The sequence below is a fragment of the Staurois parvus genome, unplaced genomic scaffold (assembly GCF_062004578.1).
Source record: "Staurois parvus isolate SC_StPar_1 unplaced genomic scaffold, SC_StPar_1.0 ptg000291l, whole genome shotgun sequence".
In the NCBI taxonomy this organism is placed as follows: Eukaryota; Metazoa; Chordata; class Amphibia; order Anura; family Ranidae; genus Staurois; species Staurois parvus.
The window spans coordinates 4286489-4314187 of NW_028318087.1; the positions used below are offsets into that span (position 1 = coordinate 4286489).

The 27699-nt window shown below is 41.3% G+C and overlaps 1 protein-coding gene across 10 annotated transcripts in view; it reads right to left on the bottom strand.

Moving 5' to 3' along the window:
* Window positions 1–27699, bottom strand: part of ZMIZ1 (zinc finger MIZ-type containing 1) — a 470001-nt gene that overhangs the window by 338003 nt on the left and 104299 nt on the right. For all 10 annotated transcript variants that reach the window (XM_089682518.1, XM_089682525.1, XM_089682519.1 and 7 more), the window contains one exon: window positions 2605–2712. The gene's annotated coding sequence lies outside the window, so the exon portion shown is untranslated. The remainder of the gene's footprint in view (window positions 1–2604; window positions 2713–27699) is intronic.

Below are 27699 nucleotides of genomic sequence, written 5' to 3' on the forward strand. Positions count from 1 at the left end.
GTGCTTTACCGAAAAGCTCTATCTTGGTCTCATCTGTCCACAAGACGTTTTCCCAGAAGGCTTTTGGCTTACTCAAGTACATTTTGGCAAACTGTAGTCTTGCTTTTTTATGTCTCTGTGTCAGCAGTGGGGTCCTCCTGGGTCTCCTGCCATAGCGTTTCATTTCATTTAAATGTCGACGGATAGTTCGCGCTGACACTGATGCTCCCTGAGCCTGCAGGACAGCTTGAATGTCTTTGGAACATGTTTGGGGCTGCTTATCCACCATCCGGACTATTCTGCGTTGCAATCTTTCATCAATTTTCCTCATCCGTCCACGACCAGGGAGATTAGCTACAGTGCCATGGGTTGCAAACTTCTTGATAATGTTGCGCACTGTGAACAAAGGCAAATCTAGTTCTCTGGAGATGGACTTGTAACCTTGAGATTGTTGATATTTTGCCACAATTTTGGTTCTCAGGTCCTCAGACAGTTCTCGTCTCCTCTTTCTGTTGTCCATGCTTAGTGTGGCACAGACAGACACACAATGCAAAGGTTAAGTGAACGTCTCTCCTTTTTATCTGCTTTCAGGTGTGATTTCTATATTGCCCACACCTGTTACTTGCCCCAGGTGAGTTTACAGGAGCATCACATGCTTGTAACATTCTTATTTATCCGCAGTTGTGAAAGGGTGCCAATACTTTTGTCCAGCCCATTTTTGGAGGTTTGTGTGACATTATGTCGAATTTGCTTTCTTTCCTCCCTTTTTTTGTTTTGTCCCAATACACACAAAGGGAATAAACATGTGTATAGCAAAACATGTGTTAATGCAATACGTTTCGTGAGAAATACATGATTTCCTGGAGAAATATCAAGGGTGCCAACAATTTCGGCCATGACTGTATATCTCATGAACTCTGCTTGACATCTTCACTTTCCAGGCCTTGCTCACCCACCATTGCTATTACAAGTGAGACCTACTCTGGAACAAGCAATGACAGAGAATGGCTGGAACAAGCAATGACAGAGAAATATTCCTGAGGGAGCCAGATGCATTTATAAGATATCAGTGGGGAAGTAATTTTAAAGTTAGGACAAAAAGTTGGATCCCACAGAACTCAAATCATCACTTATGAAATTCAATAGAAATAACCCAATTCCAAATTGCATCCATTCAAAGCATGTAAAAACTCTACAACCGTAGAACTATTTTGGCAAATGGTTTCCACTAATATTTATATTCTGTTCATAATTACTGTTGTGTCCTTTTTGATCTAGCTGTAACAGTCAACAGGGTAACCTTTTTCTGTAAAACAGCTATAAAACATAATTAAAGTGAAACTTTACCTCCATTCACTAAAAAAAAAAAAAAAATGACAACAGCATACAGCTGTGCATGTGGATATGAAATGATGCAAGTCTGGCCCCACAACTGCAATCTGGGAAGTTCATGTCCCTTGATCTAGGAGGCAGACCCAGAGTTCTAGGCAAAATTCAGGGAGATGGATTCATCTGCCCTTAGTAAAAATGGCCACAATGAGATGAAGAGGGAGGAATAGAAAAATAAGATATGCAAAATATAAAAGCCTGCAATTATCTATAACTATCTCTTTGTATATTGACATTACTAAACATTTCTAAAGATGCCTTTGTTTTAATTTTTATGATAAGGGTGAAGTTCCTCTTTAACATCTCCAACAGTAAAGAATTGAGAAATTTATAGTATTAATGTTGACAATGTTGCTTTTATTTTTAGAAGGCTACAGCTGTATTATAGGCCCAGTGTAAAAGATACTATCATTACACAATGACTTAAGAATATCACCTCTTCACTGGCTGAAAACAAATTCTACTCCCCATAGAGGCCTTCCTTCTCTGACACAAGGACAAGCAGCAGAAAAAGAAGCTTCCTCCTCAAAAGATTTTGGCACCAAGGAATTCAGACTCTTTCGAGGTGCAAAAGCACTCTATACGATTACATCCTTTCAAAGTTAATAACAGAGCAGAGGAGCAGGTATGGCAAGGTGGCACAGAATGAAATGCATACAAAATAAGGCAAGATTATACAGCTGCCACAATATTACAAAGCAAGAAGGGTAAAAATCTCTCTGTTGAGTCACACAGGAAGAAATAATTTTATGGTGCCAATAGTTCAAGGGAAGTGTTGAACACTTTCTGCTCACTTCTTTGACTGTAAATATAGGCGTCTATACCAATGAAGAACAGAACACTGTTCTAGTCAATTAATGCACAAAACGGAGATACCTAAAAGACCACAGACCATCATCTGACCAAAGATGATGGTTAGATGTGAAGGCATTATCCAGTCATCAGGAGGAATCTTTCCTGGCACCTTTGGACATACTGATTAGATTTGGAAAGCATAAAGAGCAGCAAGTGCCGCCAAAAACCTCCAGGCCGGCTTATGTGACAAGAAATCTGTCCAATCAATGTTCCAAGACTGCTCAGCCAGTCTAATGACCATAGACCTAAAATTATGCTGGATCAGACTGAAATCAACCAGATTGGGTGAAGTTGATCTCAAATTTTAGGCTAGTTTAAGAAAGGCTAATTAAGGATCTCCTATTCAAGGTTTTTCAGTAAATCAATAAAAGCTGTCCTTACCAGTGTTGAGCAGGATAAGGATATTTGATCAAGAAGGGTGTCCGTCTTGTCCTACATGGGTGGTTTAGGGAGTCTTGCAACCAAAGAGCAGGAAACACGGTCTTTGTCCTAAAATTACATATGAAGTGATTAATAACTAATTCTTCATGCAGACACTCTGTATCAAAATGGGCATAGCATTTAAAGGTAATTGTATTCACAGGAAGGTCAACTTTACAAACAACAAATAATAAAGAAATCGCCAACACAAGGTGTAAGAAATAAAAATACAATAATAGTTTAACAAGCGTTAAATAGTACAAACAATTACTATTAAAAGGATAACTAAAAAGAAACAGTTTAAGTTACCAAATCAAAGCCATTTTCAATTCTATATAAGCAAATAAGTGATGATCATAATCTACACTGGACAAACATATGAGCCAATGTTAAAATCCAAGTTGAGAAAAAGCCAGTTTCTCCCCACACCCAGGGCAGGTGTTTAAAATAGAGAAAGTGGGCAATTTGCAGGGGCCCCCCAGATTTACCCCCTGATCATAGCTGAGTAACATGATTGGAATTTGAGCTGTGACAGCCAGCAGCCACTTGGAGACCTATGATACCTGGAGGTATGGAAGATGAGGGTACAAGATACCTCAGGTCTTCCAGTTTCTGCCTACTGTTGGTGAGATGCACAGGGCTCTAAGCAGTGCAGCTTGCAAAAACAAGATACAATTGTAGACTGGAAGATCAGAGCTATGACAGTCGCCAGCTACAGAATGGCTGCCTAGTTATTCAGCCCTGTGGCCCATGTGTGACTGTGAGACTCTAATCATGCTACTATGTAGAAGCCAGTTGCCTCTTTCCCCCTACCACTGCCTGTCAACCAGATCTCTGCTGATGCTGTGGCCAGTAAACAGTCTTGAATGAAGTGCCAGAAGACCTCCTCCTTAGAAGTAGAATTATGCAACTTCCTCTCCTGAGCACCCCGTGCGTGCATGTATGGATTGTGAACAATAATCAGTAGTGGCATAGTTGCCAACATGGCATTGAGGTTTGTTGTTCATAGAAAATGTAAGTCTGGTGAACTATGCAACTTGGTCTGAAAAAAGATAAAATGGACTAAAATGTATGTCGATGCTAGACCAGATTAAGATAGAGAAGGGTGCTTGTAATGACAACAGTAGATGGTGCCATGAAAAACTAGTAATAAGTAAAAGTCACCAGCACTTCAGGCATTCATTTTCAGGATTTATTGTAAACACATCATACCCTATTTAACCTAAGTGACATGATGTGTTTGCAAAAAATTCTGCAAACACATGCATGGAGTACTGGTGGCGGTTTCTTATTACTGCACCAAAATGAAAGTTACTTATAAAGTCTATTTACAGGATAGCTCATGTAGGTGTTTTTCATACATGGCCTTTTTTTTTTTATACACCATGCTGTACATTCCCTATCCCACACTGGCTTATTCTGTATGCTCTGCTGTACATTCCCTCTTCTACACCACCACATTCTGTATGCCATACTGTATATTCCATATGCTACACGGTTTCATTCTGCATACTGTGCTGTACATTCCCTATTCCACATTACCTCATATTGTACATTGTGCTGCTTATTCCCTAACCCACACTACCTCATTGTACATGCTGTGCTGTACATTGCCGGTTCCACACCTCCCCATTTTATGTTTTTCTTTACATTCCATATTCCACACTACCTCATTGTGTATGCTGTGCTGTAAACTATATACTTCAGCCCATCCCATTCTGTACATTTTATATTTTGCACTGCCCTGGGTTGGGTTGGGTGGGGGTGTTATTGTTTTGGCCCTTAAAATGTTAAGAAAATAGAAGAATAAATAACACAGGCCAACACAAATTTTGGTGTCTCAAATGTTAAGACCGGTTTTTGGGTATATTTGACCCAATGGTTCCAAAAAATGGTACCAATTTTCCCCTATCAGCTCTAGTTTTTGAGATACAGCATAAATGCCATATACCACTCTTCACTCTGTTCGCCCGTCACAAAATCAGGATATTTTAATGTAGTGTTTTATTTAATATGTAGTGCTTTATTTAATATCCTTGTAGTATGAAAGAAACACATAAAAAAGTAGCCATAACCTCTACGGTGCTCGATCTGCAAAAATAAAACAATATGAATGGCAATATGCGCACACACACACACACACATCTCCTATACGATAACAACTAGAATACAGGTAATAACGTATACTTTAAAATCAAATGTTTCCTATCTAAAATTACAGTTAGTAGTACGCAAACACTCACTATATCTACTAGCTTGTACGCAAAAAAACTAGGTAACAGAGGAAGTTTATCAGCAAGATCTTTCAAAATCTGAAAAAAAAAAAAATTATATAAATTCGAAAAAAATCTAACAAACTAGAGCTGATGTAGTCTAGTCAATGCAATTTTCTGAATTTGCACCCTAAATAACCCCTATAGCAGGTCTAAGTCCTCATGCACACTGGACGTTTTTACAGCTGCTGCTTTTGGCGTTTTTTTCTACAGCCAGTAAACTCCCCAGCATGTTATCCTATGTGTCCATGCACACACAGACCGTAAATCAGTGTTTTTGGCAGGGGTTTTTTTTTGGGCTGGGAAAAAAAAAAAACTAGTGGATTTCTAGAGGAAACGCTGAAAAACGCGGCAAACCAGCATTTTTGGACCTTTTTTTGAGCAAGAAAAAAAAATGTTTTTGCAAAATCGCTAAAAAATGCAAACGCAAAAAAGCAGCAAAATGCCGCTAAACGCTTATGCAAAAACGCTAAAAAATGCAGACAAATTCACGATTTTAACATGACATAGCTAACGTTACCAGCGTTATTCAAACTCCCTGTGTGCATGGAGCCTAAAAAGCAAGACAGCAAGAAAAAAAAAAAAAATGAAATGTGATGAGGGGAAATTCAGAGCAAGGACAGATGAGAGTAACTGAGGAAAGGAGGGAATATGAAAGCAGAATTAGTCTTTGGACCACTGCAAAAAGAATAAAAAATTAGTCATTCGGCAAGGAAAATAAAAGCTTGTGGTAATAGCAATAACAAAGGTGAAAATAAAAAGCTACAACAAATGCTATAAACTCTTGGAGAAGAAGCAAAAGAAACTTAAATTTTTTCCAGGCAAAAGAGACTTTTTGCACTGTACAATATGAAGCCACAAGCAGACAAATGAGTAAAACAAATATCAACCGAGGAGGGCATTTTATTATGCATTATTATTATTACAAACAGACCAGGAGGGACAGAGAATTCAACCTCGCTGCTGCCAGTGTCTAATCTCTGTCTACGGGTCAAGCTGAAAGCCAAAAAATTAACAAGCTTTAATTGCCGCAATATAAATACCATAAAGCAGAATGGATGACGTGTTTTGTTTTGTTTTTTTATATATCAGAACACTTAGGAGTCCCTACCTAGGTAATGCCTTGGCTATAATAAGAAAGCTATGTTAATATCAGAGCTAAGAAGCTCTTGAATATATTATTGTTCCAAGAAACATGGGGCTATCCCTTTTTGGCCCTGTGGTGCAAGAAGAGTCAGCTGCTAACTGCAGCTGTCAGAACATAGAGAGTGCTGCAAGAAAACTGTACAACTGCACAGTAAAAAACAACACAATGTACATAAATAGTATAATCACATTCTCTACTTTACTGGTACAACAGAAAACTTGCACAACTCAAACTTGGGACAACACGGGAGACCTGAATTTTTAAAACAGGTTGGACAAAGTGATGCATGCATCTGCCTGAAGTGATACAGAAATAGAAGTGTTAATCCACAAGACCTACAACTACACAAAAAAGGAAGCTAGAAGGAGATTGCCTTTCTAAATTTGGATCACAATATAAGTAGCCAATAGGGGCATGATTTACAGTGATCAAAGGTTTGCATACCCTGGCAGAAATCATGAAATGTTGGCATTGATATTGAAAATATGACGGATCATGACAAAAAACTTTTTTTTTTTTTTTTTTTTTTTAAGTCTTACTAAACCCAGGACCCTTCATTCCCTCGTATTCGGTCTCCCGCAGTACACAGAACAAGGAAAAGCAATTATTTTAGTAAATATATACTGCTAATTACCTTTTCTCATCAGCAGTACACAGCAGTCTTGTGACTTCTATCAGTGTCTGGCTAAGTACTGGTTAAAGCTTGTAGGAGGAGTTTGCATTCTTTTCTGATGCACCCTCCAAAAAAAACAAAAACCAAAAAACTCTCTAGCAATACACACAAAACTGAGCATTTGCAGAGTGTCTCCTAGGGCTCTGTACTATCAGCAGATGGATTGGGGACTGCAGATGAAAGGAAGCATCAGAGAAGACAGGATCAAACAGCCTTTTCACACAATGTGGATTAACTCCTTAGGTTTCAAAGTGAGTATAAGAAGCATGCTTTACTGCATATACAGACTGATTTTACTGTTATGGGTTTAGCAACACTTTAAGGATGGTGATCAAACGATCACATAGTTGACTCCTTTTTAAATCACAACAGAAATCACCCAAATGCCCTGATCAAAAGTTTACATACCCAGGAATGTGTGGCCTTAATACAAACACACAAGGTGATACACACAGGTTAAAATGGCAACTAAATGTTTAATTTCCCACATCTGTGGCTTTTTATATTGCAATTGGTATCTGTGTATAATTAGTGGGTTTGTTAGCTCTCACATGGATGCACTCAGCAGGCTACATACTGAGCCATGGGGAGCAGAAAAGAACTGTACAAAGACCTGCATAACAAGGTAATGAAACTTCACAAAGATGGAAAAAGATATAAAAAGATATCAAAAGCCTTGAATATGCCAGTAAGTACTGTTCAAACACTTATCAAGAAGTGGAAAATTCAGGGATCTCTTGATACAAAGCTAAGGTCAGGTAGACCAAGAAAGATTACAGGCACAACTGCCAGAAGAACTGTTCGGAATTACAAAGAAAAACCCACAGGTAACCTCAGGAGAAATACAAACAGCTCTGGGAAAAAAAGAGGGTGTGGTTATTTTAAGGAGCACAATATGAGATACTTGAACAAAAATGAGCTGCCAGAATGAAGTCTTCACTACACCAATGCCACAAAAAAGCCTGGTTACAATACGCCTGACAACACTTTGACACACCTCACAGCTTCTGGCACACTGTAATCTGGAGTGACGAGACCAAAATAGAGCTTTATGGTCACAACCATAAGCGCTATGTTTGGAGAGGGGTCAACAAGGCCTATGGCAAAAAAAGAATCTCATCCCCGCTGTGAAGCATTGTGGTGGCTCACCAATGTTTTGGGGGTGTGAGCTCTAAAAAAGGTATGGGAAATCCTGTGAAAATTGATGGCAAGATGAATGCAGCAGGTTAACAGAAAATACTGGCAGACAAGTTGCATTCTTCTGCAAGAAAGCTGCACATGGAACGCTCTTGGATTTCCAGCACGACAATGACCCTAAGCACTAGCCCAAGTTGACCCTCCAGAGGTTACAGCAGAAAAAGATGAAGGTTCTGCAGTGGCCATCACAATCCCCTGACCTTAACATTGTCAAGCCACTCTGGGGAAATCGCTGAATGTGTGGTTCATGCAAGACTACCAAAAGACTTTGCATGACCTGAAGGCATTTTTCCAAAATGAATGGGCAGCTATACCACCTGCAGGAATTTGGGGTCTTATAGGCAACTATTACAAAAGACTGCACGCGGTCATTGTTGGTAAAGAGGGCCATACACAGTATTACGAACTAATGGTGTGCAGAACAGGAGTCATTTAATTTGTTTACTTGTTGCCCTAGTTATTTATGATTCTGCCATTGTTATGATCTACAGTTGAATATAAATCCCATAAGAAAAAAAAATGTGTTGTCTGCTCACTGTTTTCTTTAAAAATGATACATACTATTACAAATTCTTCAATGGTATACAAACTTTTGAGCACTGTATCCTTCGTTTTGGTTAGGCTGGTTCTATACAAGATATTCAAGAGGTTACATACATGTATGTTTATAGGACACTTAAAAATATTGACAAGACAGAAAAAAAACACCACATGTACACTTCTCACTATTCAGAAGGGTAACACATGGACACTGGTGCGAAGTCAGGTCAGTGGCAACACAAGAACTGACAAGGATAATAAAGAGAGTGGAAAAATAGGCCTGGATCCAGATGTTGCTTTCACTTCTTGTTAATTTTAATATCTTTCAAAAGCCACTGGCAGCAAAAGAGTTAAAGGAAGAGGTGGGTGACAGGAGAGTGATCCTGACACTGAAAAGAATTAGGCTCAAAGCTGTGATCCGGGAGCAGTGAAATTAAAAGGAACGACCCGTAATCTATCACTCCTGACATCTGTTAACTCCAGCGGGGTGGGCGCCAATCAATACTGGCTGACAGCCAATGCAGAGGAGCTGGCAGTGGGTAAAACTATGAAGGGACAAAAAATAAAATTCATATTCAAGGCAAATGGTGCCTAGTTCCCAGACAACCAAAAAACACACAATTTTTTTTTGTTTGTTTTTTGGACGAAGTATCACAATTTATTATTAATGCAACAAGAACATGAAGGTCAGAATACTGTGCTAAAATGCAGAGCTGACAATGGATTTCGAAACAAGTTCCAGAAATGGGACTAGGCGTTTTATGTGTACATTGACACACAACTGCAAATCCATAAATTAACCTGGGACATCATGAAGGAAGTCATCTAGCCATAAAAAGAACTATGGATACATACAGTATCTCACAGAAGTGAGTACACCCCTCACATTTTTGTAAATATATTATCTTTTCATGTGACAACACTAAAGAAATGACACTTTGCTACAATGTAAAGTGGTGAGTGTACAGCTTGTATAACAGTGTAAATTTGCTGTCCCCTCAAAATAACACACAGCCATTAATGTCTAAACCGCTGGCAACAAAAGTGAGTACACCCCTAAGTGAAAATGTCCAAAGTGGGCCCACCATGCTTGACTGTAGGCAAGACACACTTGTCTTTGTACTCCTCACCTGGTTGCCGCCACAAACACTTGACACCATCTGAACCAAATAAGTTTATCTTGGTCTTCTCAGACCACAGGACATGGTTCCAGTAATCCATGTCCTTAGTCTGCTTGTGTTCAGAAACTGTTTACGGGCTTTCTTGTGCATCATCTTTAGAAGAGGCCTCCTTCTGGGATGACAGCCATGCAGACCAATTTAATGCAGTGTGCGGCGTATGGTCTGAGCACTGACAGGCTGACCCCCCACCCCTTCAACCTCTGCAGCAATGCTGGCAGCACTCATACGTCTATTTCCCAAAGACAACCTCTGGATATGATGCTGAGCACGTGCACTCAACTTCTTTGGTCGACCATGGCGAGGCCATCTTTATGTAGAGCAACAATTCTTTTTTCAGATCCTCAGAGATTTATTTGCCATGAGGTGCCATGTTGAACTTCCAGGGACCAGTATGAGAGAGTGAGAACACACCTGCTCCCCATTCACACCTGAGACCTTGTAACACTAACAAGTCACAATACACCAGGGAGGGAAAATGGTTAATTGGGTCCAATTTGAACATTTTCACTTTTGAGGGGACAGCAAATTTACACTGTTATACAAGCTGTACACTCACTACTTTACATTGTAGCAAAGTGTCATTTCTTCAAGGTTGTCACATGAAAAGATGTAATAAAATATTTACAAAAATGTGAGGGGTGTACTCAACTTCTGTGAGATACTGTATATAATCTGTTTTATATCATTGTATTTTTATTTTTTTGCTACATCAAAATAACATTACTTCATTATGGACTACACAGGACATTAGTAGAATTTCTTTGCATATTATCCTTAAAGCAGACCTTAACTCCCATTTACATGTATGGGGGGGGAGTTGAAGGTATACATTTTCTAGTGGAGTGCACCCTGCATTTCCCACCTAGGCAAAGCCTACTGGGCTACCCACATCATCCATCCAGAAGTCATCAATGTTACCAATGTCAGGGCATCTGCAAGGCGGTCTCTGCAAGTCCCACACATAGGCTTGGTGGATTTAGGGGGACAGCCCCCCAATTGTGCAGATATATCATACCTGTGACCTTCCTAATGCCCTATTGGTAGGAGCCCAGACACCCACTTCATGACAGGTTATATTTTTCCGAGCCCCACAGAGCATTTGCATATATAATGTTGCATGAGCATTACCACATGCGTGACATGTCTACTTCAATATTGTAGTATAAAGGACAATGAAGAGCAATAGTGCACAATGGCCAATCATCTTTCGTCAATTTAAAACAGTCAGACACTGTAAGATAATTGTTTGCTGGTTACTATGAGTTACTGAACTTTGTCCTTTTAAAATAGGCCAATTAAGAACTTAACTTATTTCAGCAATCTATTTTATTAACCCTTCACTGTGCTGAGCAGCATAGAGTGTAAAAGCAGTTCATGGGCAAAAAGTACTAAAACCAAAGACTTTTGCTTTCAGAAGCTTGATCTTTTTAAGACGAGCTAGAAAAGGGACATAATTTCTTAAAAACATACAGAGTGCATTAAATTATTCATCAGCATTAAACAGGATTTTTTTTAACAGCTCTCAGCTTTTATCAATCATTAATGCTTGCTCCACTTCCACCATGCAGCTCAGCTATTATGTTGCATGCCGGGGAAAGTATTAAAAATAAATAAACAACAATGGGCCACTGCAGGCAAGAATCACATTTCTATGCACCGGGTGGGAGGAAAAAAAAAATATTTTCTTGGCAAATGTAGCAGCAGAAACCGCAAATGCCACTTTACTCATCTGTGAAACCTGGTGTATGAAGAAGGAGCAAGGTGTACAGCAATGTCTCTGAAGTCATGGCTTTAGAAGTAGAAGGTTGCAGAACTCTCAGGGAGAATTGTAAGAATTCAGGAATGGTGAAAGCCTTTTTGCTTTTGGAAGTACAATGCCAGATTTTTAATGCAATAATGTGGATCTGAAAAGACAGCAATTTCTATAATAATTTACTGTGAATGTGCCATTAAATAAGGTCCCATAAAGAAATGTTTTTACGTCCAATCACACCAAAACATCAATAAAGCAAAGAAGGAAGCCTAAGCCTATATTTTTTAAGGCCTCAGGAACATGGGCATCTTTATCCACTCGAGAGACAAAAGTTGCAGCATACAACCGCCCATAGGTTATATGCCATAATTGCGTAAACTCACACATGGGTGTAATACCCTAAAGACACACAAGCCACATTCATGAATTTACACAATTATGACGTATACCCACGTATAGCTAGCATACAGTCATTCATTACATTGGGTGGCTGTATGTTGCAGTTGTGTCTTTCAGGTGCAAAAATATGCCCACAATTTACATTGTACAGCCTCAAGCGTCTATGTGCATGAGGTCCAATAAGGAAGCTCAGCCCCTTTCATCCTGCTATCCCACATAACAGTTACTTTGAAGTAGAAAAGTGAAAAAAGGTAGGAAAAGAATTTTAACTTACCAGTAAATTCAATATTTCGGACTACAGCAAAACACAGGTTGAGCATTCATAGACTCTGTGTTACAGGACCAGGCGATTGGACACTGGATGTCCTCCCTATAACCCTACCCCACTCATGAGTCCTCAGTTTTGTAGCAAGCAATGCAGAGTAAATCAGGAATAGAAGGAAGGGTAGCCTGTGTCCTGCACTGTACTCCAAGATATGGAATGTAAAGGCAAGTCAAAATTCCTTTTGTCTTAAAGTTAAACTACTTTGGTTTAAAAAGAGAAAGATCTATTCAAGTATGTATCCTTAATCTAAAAAGTACCTCCTATTACTCTCAGTTTCCTTCAAATACCCAAATTTGTTTGATTTTGCTGCTGTGATTTGTATTTATGTTACAGAGTGCCTATGTCAGTTCTTCATGGTACTACTTTATGTAGGAATGTAACCCAAGATGCTCCAGGGACTATGGATTATGGTCTATGAGATGTGTAGTGTGCATAGAGCAGTGCACATGGAAAAGGAGGGGGTCAGGAGCTCACGGAGAACATTACAAGAAGGCAGAAAAAAAAGAGCCATTAAAGTGATTGTTAATTTAGAAAAAAAAATAACCTGTACAAACATGTCATACTTACCTACTCTGTGCAATGGTTTTGACAGAGCAGCCCAGCTCCTCCTCTTTTGGGGGTCTCCGCCAGTGATCTCAACTCTTCTCTTCCCTGAGTGCCCCCATAGCAAGCCACTTGCTATGAAGGCATTCATGTGGGCTTTATCCCAAGTGGCACTTTGTGCAGAAAAAGCAAATGGCTCCCACTGTTGGCAAGCCTCCTGTGAGAGGAGGGAGAGAAAAAAAGTACTGCTGCAGACGTGCGCAGCACTGGATCGAGATTAGGCTCAGGCAACAGGCTCAACAAGGGTCAACAGAACAAAATCTAGAATGCCACTACAGGAACTTTAGAAAACATCCAAGAAGACAGAATGTCCACTGTGAACACTTTGAAAAGGTATGAAAGGGTATGGAGGCAGCGCAAGTACCAGAGGCTTGATGTTGGAATATCCAGGGAACACCCACCGACCTGGTGGAGAGTATAAAAGCACAGGAGGTGTTTTGTCCTTTAGAGTGTAAGCTTTAGCAATGAGTTGTTTCATCCAACTAGTGATGGTGGACTTGGAAGCAGGATGTGCCTTGCAAGATCCTGAGGGTAGGATGAATAGGGAACCAGTTTTCCTGATAGAAGCGGTTTGTGGTAGACTCTGATGGCTCTATGTCCAGGCAGTGTAATGCAATTTCCTTAGTGTGATATGGAGCAGGGCACAAAGATGCCTATGTCTTCATGAAGATGGAACATTGATACCAGATGGTCTTGGGAGTAAATACTACCTAGTCTTTGTGAAGCATGAGGAATGGCTCCATGGCACCCAGGAGAAGATGACAGCGACTGGCAAGCAATGTAACGACTGCATTACTGGAGGGTGGAGGTAAGTATACTGGGGAGTTCAGTTCTGCGTTAAGCTGACAGTGATTTTTCCTTAAGAGAGAAGAGCTCACCTTAGGACAATAGCATAAAACTGACAACTCACAGACTGGGGTAGGGTTATGGGGAAGGGGTGAGGGCCTAGACGTGTATTCAAAAGCTTGCCAGTGTCCAATCACCTGAAGATATAAGCCTACAACCCAGGGTCTATGAATAGCCAGCCTTTGTCCTGTACTGTATAGTTAAAATATATACAGTTGAAATACCTATATATTAAGCTCTGGTGGTTGTAATTTTTGGTGTGGAGCTTTCAGCTCTGAGGGCAAATGAAAATGAATCTCCCCCAAAGCCTCATTTACACTGGAATTATCAAACATGTTTGTATGTATGCGGCGGACATATGACTGGTAAATGTGACCATATGTGGATAAATTTGCTTTAAATGAAAAGTACAGCCGAAGCTCTTTTCACAGTTCATTCTGCACTCCTGTGACCAGTTTTCAGCTGACAGCCAGAACCTGGAGCGGAACCTGGCTCAGTCTCTCAGTGTCACCGCTCTCTGCTCACAGCGGCTGTGAGAATTCAGAGATTATTATTATACAGGATTTATATAGCACCAACAGTTTGCTCAGCGCTTTACAATATAAAGGGAGACAATACAGCAACAATACAGTTCAATACAAGATTAATAGGAGGTCCCTGCTCCTTAGAGCTTACAATCTAGGATCAGTGGTCATGTGATTGCGGAATTCTCACACTCAGAGCTGGCGGGGGACAAATGCAGCATCGGACCAATGCTGCATCCACCTAGGTAAGTACAATTAAAAAAAAAAAAAAATTCCCATTCTTTTAAAGAGGTTATATCTAAAAGGCAGGAAAGTGATCTGGAAAGCATGATCTTGGAATGCTTCAAATTTGTGTATACTTCCCCTATTTTTCAAAAAGCTAAGCGCAGGAGAGCCATTGTGAAAGACTTTCATCACCCCCAACTCTAACACTTGGGGCTTATTCACACTAGGAGATGTGTGCTTTTTTGTGGTATCATACGTTTCAGCGGGTGAAACCATGCGTGTGTTTGCAAGATGGTGAGGGTACCAGTAAAAGTTAATGGCACCTGCGTACATTTTCAAAATGCAGTGCATATTTTCTGTTGTGAACAAGCCCTTAACCCAAGCCCTAAAAGGAGCAGTAAACAATTTTACAGTACTCTCACCTCATCCTGTGCTGGTACTCAAGCAGGTCCCGAGATGACAACAGAAATATGTAAATTGCTTTACCTAGCAATTTTTTTCCATTTTATTGAATCAATCTTGTGTTTTGCAAATTTTTGTCATACTATACAAACAGGTGATCAGATGATTCAGCTTATTAGCTTCTTGTATAAACCTCTCTGCCTCATTGAACATTGAATCAGCATCATCACTATACTAGTTCTTTGTACAACACGCTATCCCGTGTGGCCCTCTGGTAGGAAACCTATTCAAGTATACAGTTGTGCTCAAAAGTTTGCATACCCTGGCAGAAATTGTGAAATTTTGGCGTTGATAGTGAAAATGTGACTGATCATGCCAAAAAAATGCTCTTTTATTGAAGGATAATGATTATATGAAGCCATTTATTATCAAATAGTGGTTTGGCTCCTTTTTAAATCATAACAACAGAAATCACCCAAATGGCCATGATCAAAAGTTTACATACCCTGCAATGTTTGCCCTTTGGTACAGACAAAAACAAAAGACTAAAAAAATAATGTAACAGAAATTGCAACAGGTTCAGATCAATTTCAAACCAAGTAGTCAAGTAACAGGAGGGTTTTACATAATTTGCATTTGTATCCCACAAAACAAGGAAGAAATACAGGTCATTTAGGGAATAATATTTATAATGATCAAGGAAAATGGGAATAACAGTTTGAGGGAACACTATGAAGGAACAGTTACCACATATAACCGTTTGCTGTATGTGGCTTTCCTGAACATACATTAAAGGTTTATGCATACGGACAACACGCCAATGCTACACATGAACCTACTGACACAAGAGGCAGTGACTGAACAGTGTTTGACAAACCACTGCTACTTCTTATACTGTCGGGACAGCCAGTGACTTCACTGTTCTCTAGGACAGTACTTGTACTCATAATGACATGAGAGGCAGTGACTTCACTGTGCTCTACGACAAGTTACTGCTACTCATGCTGACACGAGAGGCAGAGAGTTCAGTGTGTTCTGTGACAAGCCAATGCTATATAGCAGGGGTGTTGAATTAAAATTCACGTGGGTCCAATCAGTAAATATTTTCTTCCAGCAGAGGTCCGAATTACATGTTTGATTCTTAAATGGCACCTCTTTGCATTAGCCAACGTGGCACATTTTCATGAGTGCCAAACCGCATGTGGCATGGTACAGCGCAATTTAAAATAAGGGTCAGGGACTTCTTTCTCTGCGTTTCTGCATATAAGGCAGCTCACTGAAATTAATGGGCTGCCTACACACAGAATATAGGATGCAATGAACCTACCCTCAGATCCTTCACATCACTCCCCTTCACATTACAGCTCTCAGCCCCCCCTTCACATTTCTGTGCCTGGAACTCCTTCATATCACCCCCACCATCCCCTTTACACTGCAGTCTACAGCCCCCCCCCATCACATTGCTGTCTCTCAGCCCCCCAATCCTTCCATAGCAGGGACATAGCCTTCTTCCTTGTCCTACCTTACACAGGGTGGAGGACGGGAGGCACGGCAGATCTAGAATGGACATCAAGACAGTTCTGGATGGAGGAGCGGAGTGGCACAACTTTTTCTGTTAAATAGCTTTTGATTGGTTGATAGAATGCCCTACATTCTAGCAACCAGTTAACTGTGGCTCCTGTCCTTTGTCCATCGCTGTGCTGCCTCCTGATGTCAGCACTAGCAGCGGCTGAGGGGGAAGAAGCAGCGGCTCCTAAATCGTGCAGTCACAGTGGGTTTGGATGGGACAGTGATTCGGTCCGTACCTGGATGGCAGTCCGCCATTCAGTGATGCCCGCTATATAGTCTATATTACTCCTGCATTAAGACCTGTTTAGCATTTATCCCTAAGAAAGGTACTCTTTATTGAGAGCCACACCAAAATGCAGCTAGCAGTTTTTTAGAATTTAAATTCCAGAAATCAATAAAAAACTGTACAAGGTTAGGGGGCGGGGGGGGGGGGGGCACCGATGTAAAACAGAACGGTCTTCCAAAAAAGAAAAAGCAAATCACAGCACTGAATGATTTTATAAGCCAAACACTTTTTCCCCAAAGCACCCTGCAGTCATAGCTTGTAACATGTAAATACAAATACACTATAAGGCCACTTAAAAGGGGCAAAAAAAGGCAAAGAAATAACAGGCATCATCTTACTAGACCCAGGTGAGTACAAGATGGCATCTGTTAGGTGATGCATTGTTCTGTGTGCCTGCAGCCCCCACTCTTCCTTGGAGAGGGAGGGAGCACTGCCAGGTTCCAAACACTAACCAGCCTGCGTTTAATAGTAGCTTGATATACAGCGCTGCAGATCACAGAATGGCAAGAGCCTTGATGAAAGGACTCAAGGGCTTGAGGCAATGGTGCATTGAAAAACAGCTGAATAAATGAGGGGGAGAGACAGAGATTAACTCTTGGGTGTTCTGCTGGCAGAGTGTGGCACTGCAAAGTGTGAAGTAACTTTGAAGAGCAATGAGGTGGCCCTGCTAGCAATAAGTTATCCTTGTCAGTGTCATGAATGATATATCAGTGCTATAATTAGAATTCTTTGGCTTATTTTGGCATTTTAGGTATGGCATTTAGGAACTTTACATTTTCTGGTCCTATAGAATAAATATTCCAATAGTACTTTTTATTGAATAAAGGTTTGTTGATCGATAGTGTCAAAGTTCAAGAGTGTGACTTTTGTAACTTTTTTTACTTTACAGATGAGGCCTATCAAGAACTGACCGTCTTCTTTGAAATTGCACACAGATTTATACTGTACTAATTAACTGACTTTTACAGAGATCAGAAGTAGAATTGTACAATTATATCACATGCAGTAAAGTCCTATTTTACTGAACCTCTACCAACTCAATTTTTTTTTCATACCATATGACCGCAAATTAAATTGTGGGCTCCCTACACATGTATACTTTTGTACTATTTTACCTAACTGTACTGAATGGAGTTTAGGAGGAATTTTCATACCTGGGAACTTACCGGACTTTACCTAGCAAAACTAGAATTTAACTCCAGTTGCCAAGTTATTACATCTCCAGAACCTCTATCCTAGAGATGTAAACAAAGCGTACCCTGCATTATGTTATTTCTCAGAGTCACACATGCTGCATTTACTGGGTGCCAGGAAAGGAGGAAGGAAAAAAAGCTGTGCGATAGTAAAGTAGTTGATGCGGGGGAAGCTGCCCCCAACAGTTGCATTGATACATAGTTAGTCTGGCTGAAAAAAAAAGAGGCAAAAAAGTCTTATCCAGTTCAACCATTAAAAAAAAAAAAGTTATAATCCTAAGCCCATAGTTGATGATCCAATTTGCTTCTGCAGGGGAAAAATTTCCTTCCTGATCCCCCGAGAGGCAATCAGATATTCCCTGGATCAACTTTACTTATAAATGCTAGTATCCAGTTATATTCTGTGTATCTAAGAAACAATCAAGGCCTTTTTAACAGTTAAAGCATGAATGTTGTTGCGGTCCCCAAGCTTGATGCCAGCAAAAACAACAGAGAAGTATTTGATTGTGTGTGTATGTCTATGTATTCAAACATTTGCAATGTGTACGTATGTTGCATGCATGTTTATGCAGTGTGTAAGTATGTTGTTTGCATGTGTAGGCTGTGTACAGGTATGTCTTGTGTATGTATGCTGTATGCATTTGCATAATAAAACGGTAGTACTGCTCTGTTCATCATAACAGGCTGATGGTGAAAAGAATCAAAGAGGGAACAAGGTGCTGTGCTGTATATACATTCCAAAAACATTTGGGACACTAAAATCTACATGGAACAGAATAAAATATTTGCAATTCTCATAAACCCATATTTTATTCAACAGAAATACAAAATATAGCAAATGTCTAAACTGAGAAAATGTACCATTTTAAGGAAAAAATAAGGTAATTTTGAAATTGATGGCAGCAACAGGTCTCAAAAAAGTAGGGACAGGGTTAACAAAAACAAAAAACTGGCAAAGTAAGTGGTACAAACAAGGAAGAGCTGGAAAGACAATTGGGTTAATTGGCAACAGTTAAGTAATGTGATTGGATATAAAAAGAGAATCTTCGAGAGTTGAAGTGTCTCAGAAGTAAAGAAGAGGTTCACCAGTCTGTGAAAAGCTGCATCTAAAATTGTTGTACAACTTCACAATTTTCTTCAAAATACAATTGCAAAGACGTTAAATATATCTCACTGGTCTACCATTACACAGGCTATCCCCCCTTCAGTCTATTATGAATGCTGCTGCTAGACTCATACACCTTAACAACCAATCAGCAACTGCTGCCCCTCTCTACCAATCCCTTCACTGGCTTCCACTAACCCAACGTATATAATTCAAAATACTAACACAACTTACAAAGCCATCCACAACACTGCCCCTAGCTACATCACCAACCTCATCTGCAGATACCGCCCAAATTGCCCATTCCACTTATCCCAAGATATCCTCCTCTCCAGCTCCCTCATCACCTCCTCCCACGCTCACCCCCAGGACTTCTCCAGAGCCTCCCCCATGCTCTGGAACTCCCTACCACAGTATATATCCGGTCAGCCCCCACCCTGTCTGCCTTTAGGCGATCATTGAAAACTCACTCAGGGAAGCCTACCCCACCTCCACCTAAGAACTGTACTTGAATCACCTCCACCAGATCATCCCTTACAGCTATCATCTTTTGTATTACCTCCCCCTTCCTTTAGATTGTAAGCTCCACGAGCAGGGCCCTCACATTCCTTCTGTACTGAAATGTATTGTAATTGTACTGTCTATCTTATATTGTAAAGCGCTGCACAAACTGTTGGTGCTATATAAATCCTATATAATAATAATATATCATCTACAGTACATATCAAAAGATTTTGAGAATCTGTAGAAATATCTGTGTGCAAGGGGCGAGGCCAAAAACACAATACTGGATGCTCGTGCTCTTTGGACCCTCAGATAGAACTGCATTAAAAACAAACAAACAGGCAGGATTCTGTGATGGACATTACTCCATGGGCTCAGAAATGCTCTCAAAAACCTCCTTCTGTGAACAGTTCGCTGTGCCATCCAAAAACGCAAGTTAAAGCAGTCATGCAAAGAAGAAGCCAATATCAGACCATGATCCAGAAACGCTGCTGTTTTCTCTGGGCCAAAGCGGATTTAAAATGGTCTGTTGCAAAGTGTAAATCTGTTCAGTGGTCAGACCAATTGAAATTGGACATTGTTTTTGGCAACCATGGGTGCAACATCCTCTAGACTAAAGAGGAAAGGGACTTTCTGGCTTGTTATCTGGGCTCAGTTCAAAAACCTTCATCTCTGATGGTATGGGGGTACATTCGTGCATATGGAAAGGGCAGCCTGCACATCTGGAGAGGACAATCAATGTTGAAAGATATATACAGGTTTTAGAGCAGCACATGCTCCTATCCAGAGGATGTCTTTTTCATGGAAGCGTATTTCAGCAAGACAATGCTAAAACTGCATGCTGCATTTATGACAACACCATGGCATCTTAGTAGCAGAGTCTGGGAGCTTAACTGGTCTGCTTGCAGTCCAGATCTTTCACCAATTGAAAATATTTAGCACATCTTAAAACGAAAAATACGATAAAGCCAAACCAGGACTGTTGAGCAGTTAGAATCTATATCAGGCAAGAATGGGACAAAAATTCCTCTCTTAAAACTCCAGCAACTAATCTCAGTTTCCAGTCATTGAAGCTCCATGTACACTAGCATTTTTTTTAAGCTAAAAAAAAAAAGCAGGAAAAAACGCTGGATAAAAAAAACACTGGTAACAGTGTTTTAGGAGTGTTCATGTTTTATTAGCGTTTTTACGAAAGTAGTGTACATAGACACATAGGATAACACTATTTAGCTTCTAGGAGCAGAAAAAAAATGCTAAAGCATGGAACCTTACAGAATGTTATTAAAAGAAGAGGGGATGCTACATCATGGTAAACATGGCCCTGTCCCAACTTTTTTGAGATGTGTTGCTGCCATCAATTTCAAAGTTACCTTTTTTCTCAAAATGGTACACTTTCTCAGTTTAAATGTTTGATATGCTCTTGATATTCTCTACTGTGAATAAAATATGGGTTTATGAGATTTGAAAATCTTTGCATTCTGTTTTTATATTCACATAGCATCCTTTTTTGGAAGGACCGACTCCTAAACTATATACGTTACACACACAACTGATCCTTGCAACCCAGACCCCTGAACTTTGAAGTTAAAATATATGCTACTGATTCCCACACTCTGCATGTAGGCATAGGTTAAGGCTGTACTGTGTGGCTTTGAGGCAGCCACCGTGTCAGTAGAAGCTATCAACAGGCAATCTCTTCCTGTTCCCAGACCCCAGCCCCTGCAGAAGACATCACTATACTACAGTTATCAGAAGCAGTATATGGTGGCATATGCCTCTGATAAAAAGTAAACCGCCTGATATACCCCCCCCCCCCCCGTAATGCTAGAGTAACGGAGGGTGCCTACGTATTATCACATGTGCAGAAATGCATGGATGGTTCTACTTGAGAATAAACTATAGATTAAATTTATTTTTTTTTTACTTACTGCTTTAGAACAGAGATCTCCAAATGTTCCGAACAAAGGGCCAGTTTACTGTCCTTCAGGATTTAGGGGGGCCAGACTATGGCCAGTGTAAGTAGAAAATGCCCTGGCAACAGCGCCCCATCATTGGTTTTAATGGGAGGAATAGTGTTCCAATATTGACATCAATGAGAAAAATAGTGCCCTATTGTTGATCTCAGAAGAATAGTGCCCCATTAATGGTGTCCATAGGGGGGATTGGTGCTCCAGCATTGGTGTCAGTTGGTGGAATAGTGCCCCAAGGGCCAGATAAAGGCAAGCAAAGGGCCACATCCGGCCCCCGGGCCACAGTTTGGAGACCACTGCTTTAGAACATTACATTGTACTTGCTTAAACCTAATAGACCACCAAACTTTTGACTTTAAATATACACCCTCTTTAAACAACATTCAGCTTCACTTTGCAGATGTTAAAACGCAGATCATTACCGATGCACTGTCACTTTATTAGAAGTGCTAGCAGGCTTTCAACAGGCTTCAAACAGTAATGAAGCTTCTTGAAAGAATGCTAGCTGGCTGCATGCTATTTATTTCCAATAGATTACAGTTGGATAGCAGCAGTGATGTGAATATTTTCCTTCTGAATGACTGGGGTTTGCCATACTGAACACCAGAGAGATTGGGATGGGAGCAGGGGTGGACTGACCATTTGGAAACTCGGGCACTGTCCGAGGGCCCGGGGTCAGTAGGGGGCCCCATGAGAGCCCCTGGTACCTTTTTCATAGGCTTTTTTGAGTTTGGGCAAGGACACAGGGGCCCCATGATCCCCTATTGCCCAGGGGCCCCATGAGTTGTCAGTCCGCCCCTGGATGGGAGTTAGTCATTTTGATCCTAAAGGTTTAGAGACTGCCATGCCAGAAGCCCAGGTTACAGAATGTTACAATACAATGTGACCAAGGATATAACAGAAAAGAAACCTGAATATCTAGGAAAGTAGTTGCCCCAAGAAGAGAGGCATAGAATCCTGCCACAATGTACCTGAAATCAAGTACTTTATCGTTCTCCAAATTCTGGACATAAGGAAATCTGCAAGCTAAACTAGAGCAGCAGTTCTATCTTCTCTGGACCTGTTTTAACCAAGTTACAGAAGCTTTGGACCACGTATGCCTAGATTCACTTTCTACCTGGGAAAATCATCACTGTATGTGAGTCTCTGCTGCAGCCCATGTTCTCACTCCTCTCCCTGATCCAAGACCTTGATGCTGCTTTCCATGTTGTTCTAAATATACATTCAATCTGTATCATCATCAGCCTTACAATGTTTTCACTATATATGGCCTTTTTACTTGTGTCTTGTATTTTTATCACCTTCTCTTCTATCACCCCTTTTTTGAAGGTACTGATCAAACTACTCTGCTCTGGTCCAGCACACACCTGTTTATACTGACCCCTAAAAAAAAAAACTAAATGTATCTTTCATTTCCTTGTCACCTATCTAATCTATAGAAAAGTGTCAGGAGACCTATTCCTGCAGACATTTATTATTCACATCGGGATGTTAGCCAGAAGCTCCATTCAAGATTAGTCTTGACTACTGACAATGCAGGTGCATAGCGAGGAAAAGTTGTTTTCTCTACAGTGTCATTCATACCATCATGCCAGTTCTGTAATTCTGAAATTTTACAATGGCTGAAAAGATGGAGCAGGCAAAAACAGCAAGCCCAGTTTCTCTACCCTATTTCACGGTCACCAATATAAGCATATATCTTATAGCAGTATGTAGGAAGATGGCTGGAGACTATCCAACACTTGCTGCGGACAACAAAAAAAAAAAAACACCCACTGAATAAGTATGACCGCCTGTATATTTTTTTTTTGCTTTTTAAAGTCTTTTGGCCGTCGTTTGAAAATTGGAAATCTGAACTTTGTGAACAGAGGAGGCACAGAATGTTTAAAGTAAACCTGTACAAAGTGTTATTTTTATCATTTTCTAGCATAAATTAAATGTGAATGCCAGCAATGCCTGCATGTACCCAATGTTGTCAGCACAACATCTCAGAAGCACTGTTACCTGAGGCACTCTACTATACAAATACAAAATAGACAAGGAGCTAAATCCCTCAACCAACGCCAGCTAAGACAAGAATAAGATCAGGCCAGTCCTACACCTGCTCCAATGACCAATTAGGAGTATGGAGTAATGTGACGGAAGCATAGGCAAGACAGAACACACAAGGAGGATGATAAACACACAAAAGCTTTATTGAAATATGGAAGGCACTCAATCAGGGTAGGAAGGTAGCGTCCAGGTACCCAAAAAGGGGAAGAGAGGGGAGAAGCCCAAAACAATTGTAATCCAGCCCACAATAGGGTAATTTGGGTAGCGATGACCCCGAGCAAGTATTAATCCAAGCAGGCAGCTCCGGCAAAAGGTAATAGGGAGGTTCAATGGGGCAATCCAGGCATAAAAAAGGTATGAGAGTTCAACGAGCAGTCCAGACAGGACAAAATGGGGCCAGTCCAGGTAAGGTAATAGGGGGACTCATGGACAGTCAAGGCAAGGAAAATGGGAGCATTCAATGGGGCCAGTCCAGGCAAGGCAATAGGGGGGATTCAACGGGCAGTCCAAGCAGGGAAAATAGGAGAATTCAATGAGGGCAGTCCAGACAGGGCAATATAGAGAGGGGGGGGGGCAGTTCAAACAGGAGGATAGGAGCACTCACGGCAGGAGAAACCTCGGGCGCACAGTGGGCACACCAGGCATGGAGTAACCTTGGGCATACAGCGGGCACACCAGGCAGTAGTAACCTGGGGCACACAGCAGGCACACCAGGCAGGAGTAACCTGGGGCACACAGCAGGCACACCAGGCAGGAGTAACCTGGGGCACACAGCGGGCACACCAGGCAGGAGTAACCTCAGGCACACAGCAGGCAGGAGTAACCTCAGGCACACAGCGAGCACAGCAGGCAGGAGCAACCGAGGGCACAGCAGGCAGGAGTAACCTTGGGGGACACAGGGATCTGCAGAGCGCGCAGCGGGGTCTGAGCCGTGGGGTCTGGCCTCGGCTAAGACCTCCACAGCTGTTCTCTCTCTCTCTTGCAGGGGACCAACAACTGGCTGGGTCCTGCTCCGGTCTTCTTATGCTGGAGCAGGACGCTTCCTGGTTGCCGGGGCAATGGCCGGCCCTGTGTCGGGTTGCTGGGGCAACGAGACACACCCCCCTCACTCCGGCCACGCTCAGGAAGCGCGGCCTTGGTCTCCTGCGGGGCACCGAGCGCGGGAAGCCTCAGGGCCGTGCTGCGCCCTCCGGGACAAGGAGGGGGGGGCGTGCAGAGACACCCCAGCGGCCTGCGCCGTGCAGGCCCAGCGGGGTGCCTGACTCCTCTTCAGCTTCGCCCAGGAGAGGTGCTAACCGCACCACAGGGGGTGTTTCCTTCCCTCCTGCAAAGCCTTTGATGTAGGCTTGTGCAGGACTTTAGGAATCTGCAAGGGGAAGGGAGGGGGGAGGATGAAAGGGAGAGCAAGAGGGAAGCCCTGACAGGGGGGAGGGGGGAGGAAGAAAGGCAGACTGAGGGGGGAGACCGTGACAAGTAATATGAAAAAAAGCTTAGAAAATAAGAGCGCTCGTGGTGAGATCCAGGAATAAATGCAATGGCGTTCATGAACAGCAGTCAATGTCTATAAAAAGTTTAATGAAGCTATAAACCACAATCACCATATAAATTGGTGCAAAACTTAGGCTGAAAGGAATGGTGGGAGCGGCTTACTGTTGTGTAGACATGGCTATGGGGAGAGCCTGGATGGTGGACTCAGTAGATGGAAGAGTAATGAACCACAGTTGGTGGTAAATAGGGTGTCCATAGGCCAGCGGTGTGATGAAATGCCACTAGAGTGATGGAGAGGAACCAGGAAAGTGACGCACCGTAAGTGACGTCACGGCGCACAGGAAATTACCTCAGTGGAACACAAGGAAGCCGGCATCATCCATCGAAAGCCCTCAGCAGGAAGGAGACCAATCGCAATGAGTCCCGGTTACCATGACAACACGTTTTGTACGGTTCAGTACTTTATCACGGCGCACCGTGACGTCACTTCCGGTGTGCGATCTTCGGTACACAGAGTAGGTCCTTCCTGGTTCCTCTCATCCCTTTAGTGGCATTTCATCAGATTGCTGGCCATGGACACCCTGAACTGTGGTTCATTACTCTTCCATCTACTGAGTCCACCATCCAGGCTCCCCATAGGCATGTCTACACAACAGTAAGCCGCTCCCACCATTCCTTTCAACCTAAGTTTTGCCCCAATCCTTGTCTTGCATCATATCATTTCATGGATACAATTTATATGGTGATTATGATTTTATTGCTTCATTAAACGTTTTATAGACATTGACTGCTGGTCATGAACGCCATTGCATTTATTTCTGGCTCTCACCACAAGCGCTCTTATGTTCTATGCCCTATTATACGGATACCAACCTCAGAAACTACTGGATGCTGATCAGTGAGGCAGTCCATGACAGTGATGGACCAGTAACAAAGCAGAGGGTCAAACCCGCACGGTTCATAAAGTTTTGAGAATGTCCTCGGTTTTGAAAATCTAAGGCATCCCATAAGGTATGTGTTCGCAAATGCAGGTAACTTTAGGTACCTGCATTCCATTTTACTAGCAGTGTTTAAAATAAATGACGACAGGTTTACTTTAAATTAGGCAGAATGCTGTCTCTATCATCAAATGCACAGATCTGGGCAAATATAAAAACGTACAATGGTGGGTTGTGCAAAATTTTTAAACAACTTGTACTCTATTTTGTGTGAACTGGATGTCACGAGTTACTGTTATTTTGACACCACAGTAGATCAAAACATTCCTCTACACCAGCTTCCACGTTTTTACATATAAATTTAGACAGTATGTAGGAAAAGTGTTAACTTGTCGTACTCACAGAGCACACGCATACAACATTCATTACATATTGTTAGAAGATGCCAGGTCTCTAGAACCACAGTGCTAATTGAGACACAATGCTAGTTCGACAGGGGAATCAAACATTTGTATAATACTTAAGTACAAGTGACAGCAATTGACAAGAAGATGGGGAATCCCTGTCATATAAAGCTGACAATCGACACTGCAGAATGGTAATAACCATGTGATTGCAGACACATTATTTAACAAATAAGCTTAGCGATCAGACTTCTGCACATAAAATATCTCATTAAATATTAATTAAAAGGAGGAACAAAATGACAACATAATGCAAACAGCAATGGAAAATTGTTATCATAATGGTCTGAAGAAAATGAGTGAAAAATGGAATAAAATCTAATGCTTAGTGTATGTTTATAACATACACACTATACAAATACAGTTCACTCTATTATTAACATGACTTACAGTACAAAATGCAGCACAACTACATCATTGGTCCCTTCTGCAGCTATTTATTTTTTTAATAATGCTTTTTGTATAAACAAAAAGGTGTTATTTGAATGCTCTTAGACTGTGCAATGTAGGTACAAATAGGGAAATAAAAATTATATATATCAGCAAGTAACGTTAAATGCCTATAGATCAACATTAAAGCATATAAAAGCCATAGTTAAACGTTAGGCCCAACACCAAGAATTGTCTTTAGGCTAGGTTAACATTGGTGAGCAGAGCCACATTTTGTGCTAGCACAGCAGCCCATTCATTTGAATGGGCAGCTATGCCTCCTGAAGAGCAGGGAAAAGGTCACTGCACCATTTGTAGAAAATGCCCACACGAAAACCACAAGTACAGTGTGCTTCCCAGTGCTGGGGCGATTTCCAGTGTGTGCCATTAGGATTAAAGGGCACCCGCACAGATCCAGTGTGTTTTTCTGTGCAGGTGGTTGCAGCTGTGGGAAAAGATGCGGACCCACAGTAGGAACCAACCGCACAGATGTGCGCCTAGCCTTTTTTTTTTGTTAACAGCTAATACATTTTTTACAAGATATATTTCAAATAAAAATACGTAACATTTCCCCAAAATAAAGCAAACAAATTTTTTAATTTTCAAACAACCACAATGTATTTAATTTTGGTATGTCCGTCATTTGCATTAAAGCTGATCTCCACACAGATTAAAAAAAAGAAAGCAGCTATGCATTTATTAAAAACAAATAAAATCAAATGTACTTTAAAGTCAACTAAAAATGCCTGAATTTAATTTTGGCTTCTTGTAATCCTCTTTACAGTAGCACACAGACAGGTATAGAGATGGATAGTACCTGGGGTTAATTGGGTGTCCTGCATTCACATGTGCTGGTCAACAAGGCTAAACCAAGGTGTCTTCAGATAAGAGTTTGATCCCACAGGAGCTATCCAGCCAGGAGGCGGTCACTGCTGACAGCCAGTCTTAAGCAACTGAATCGTGTCCCGCC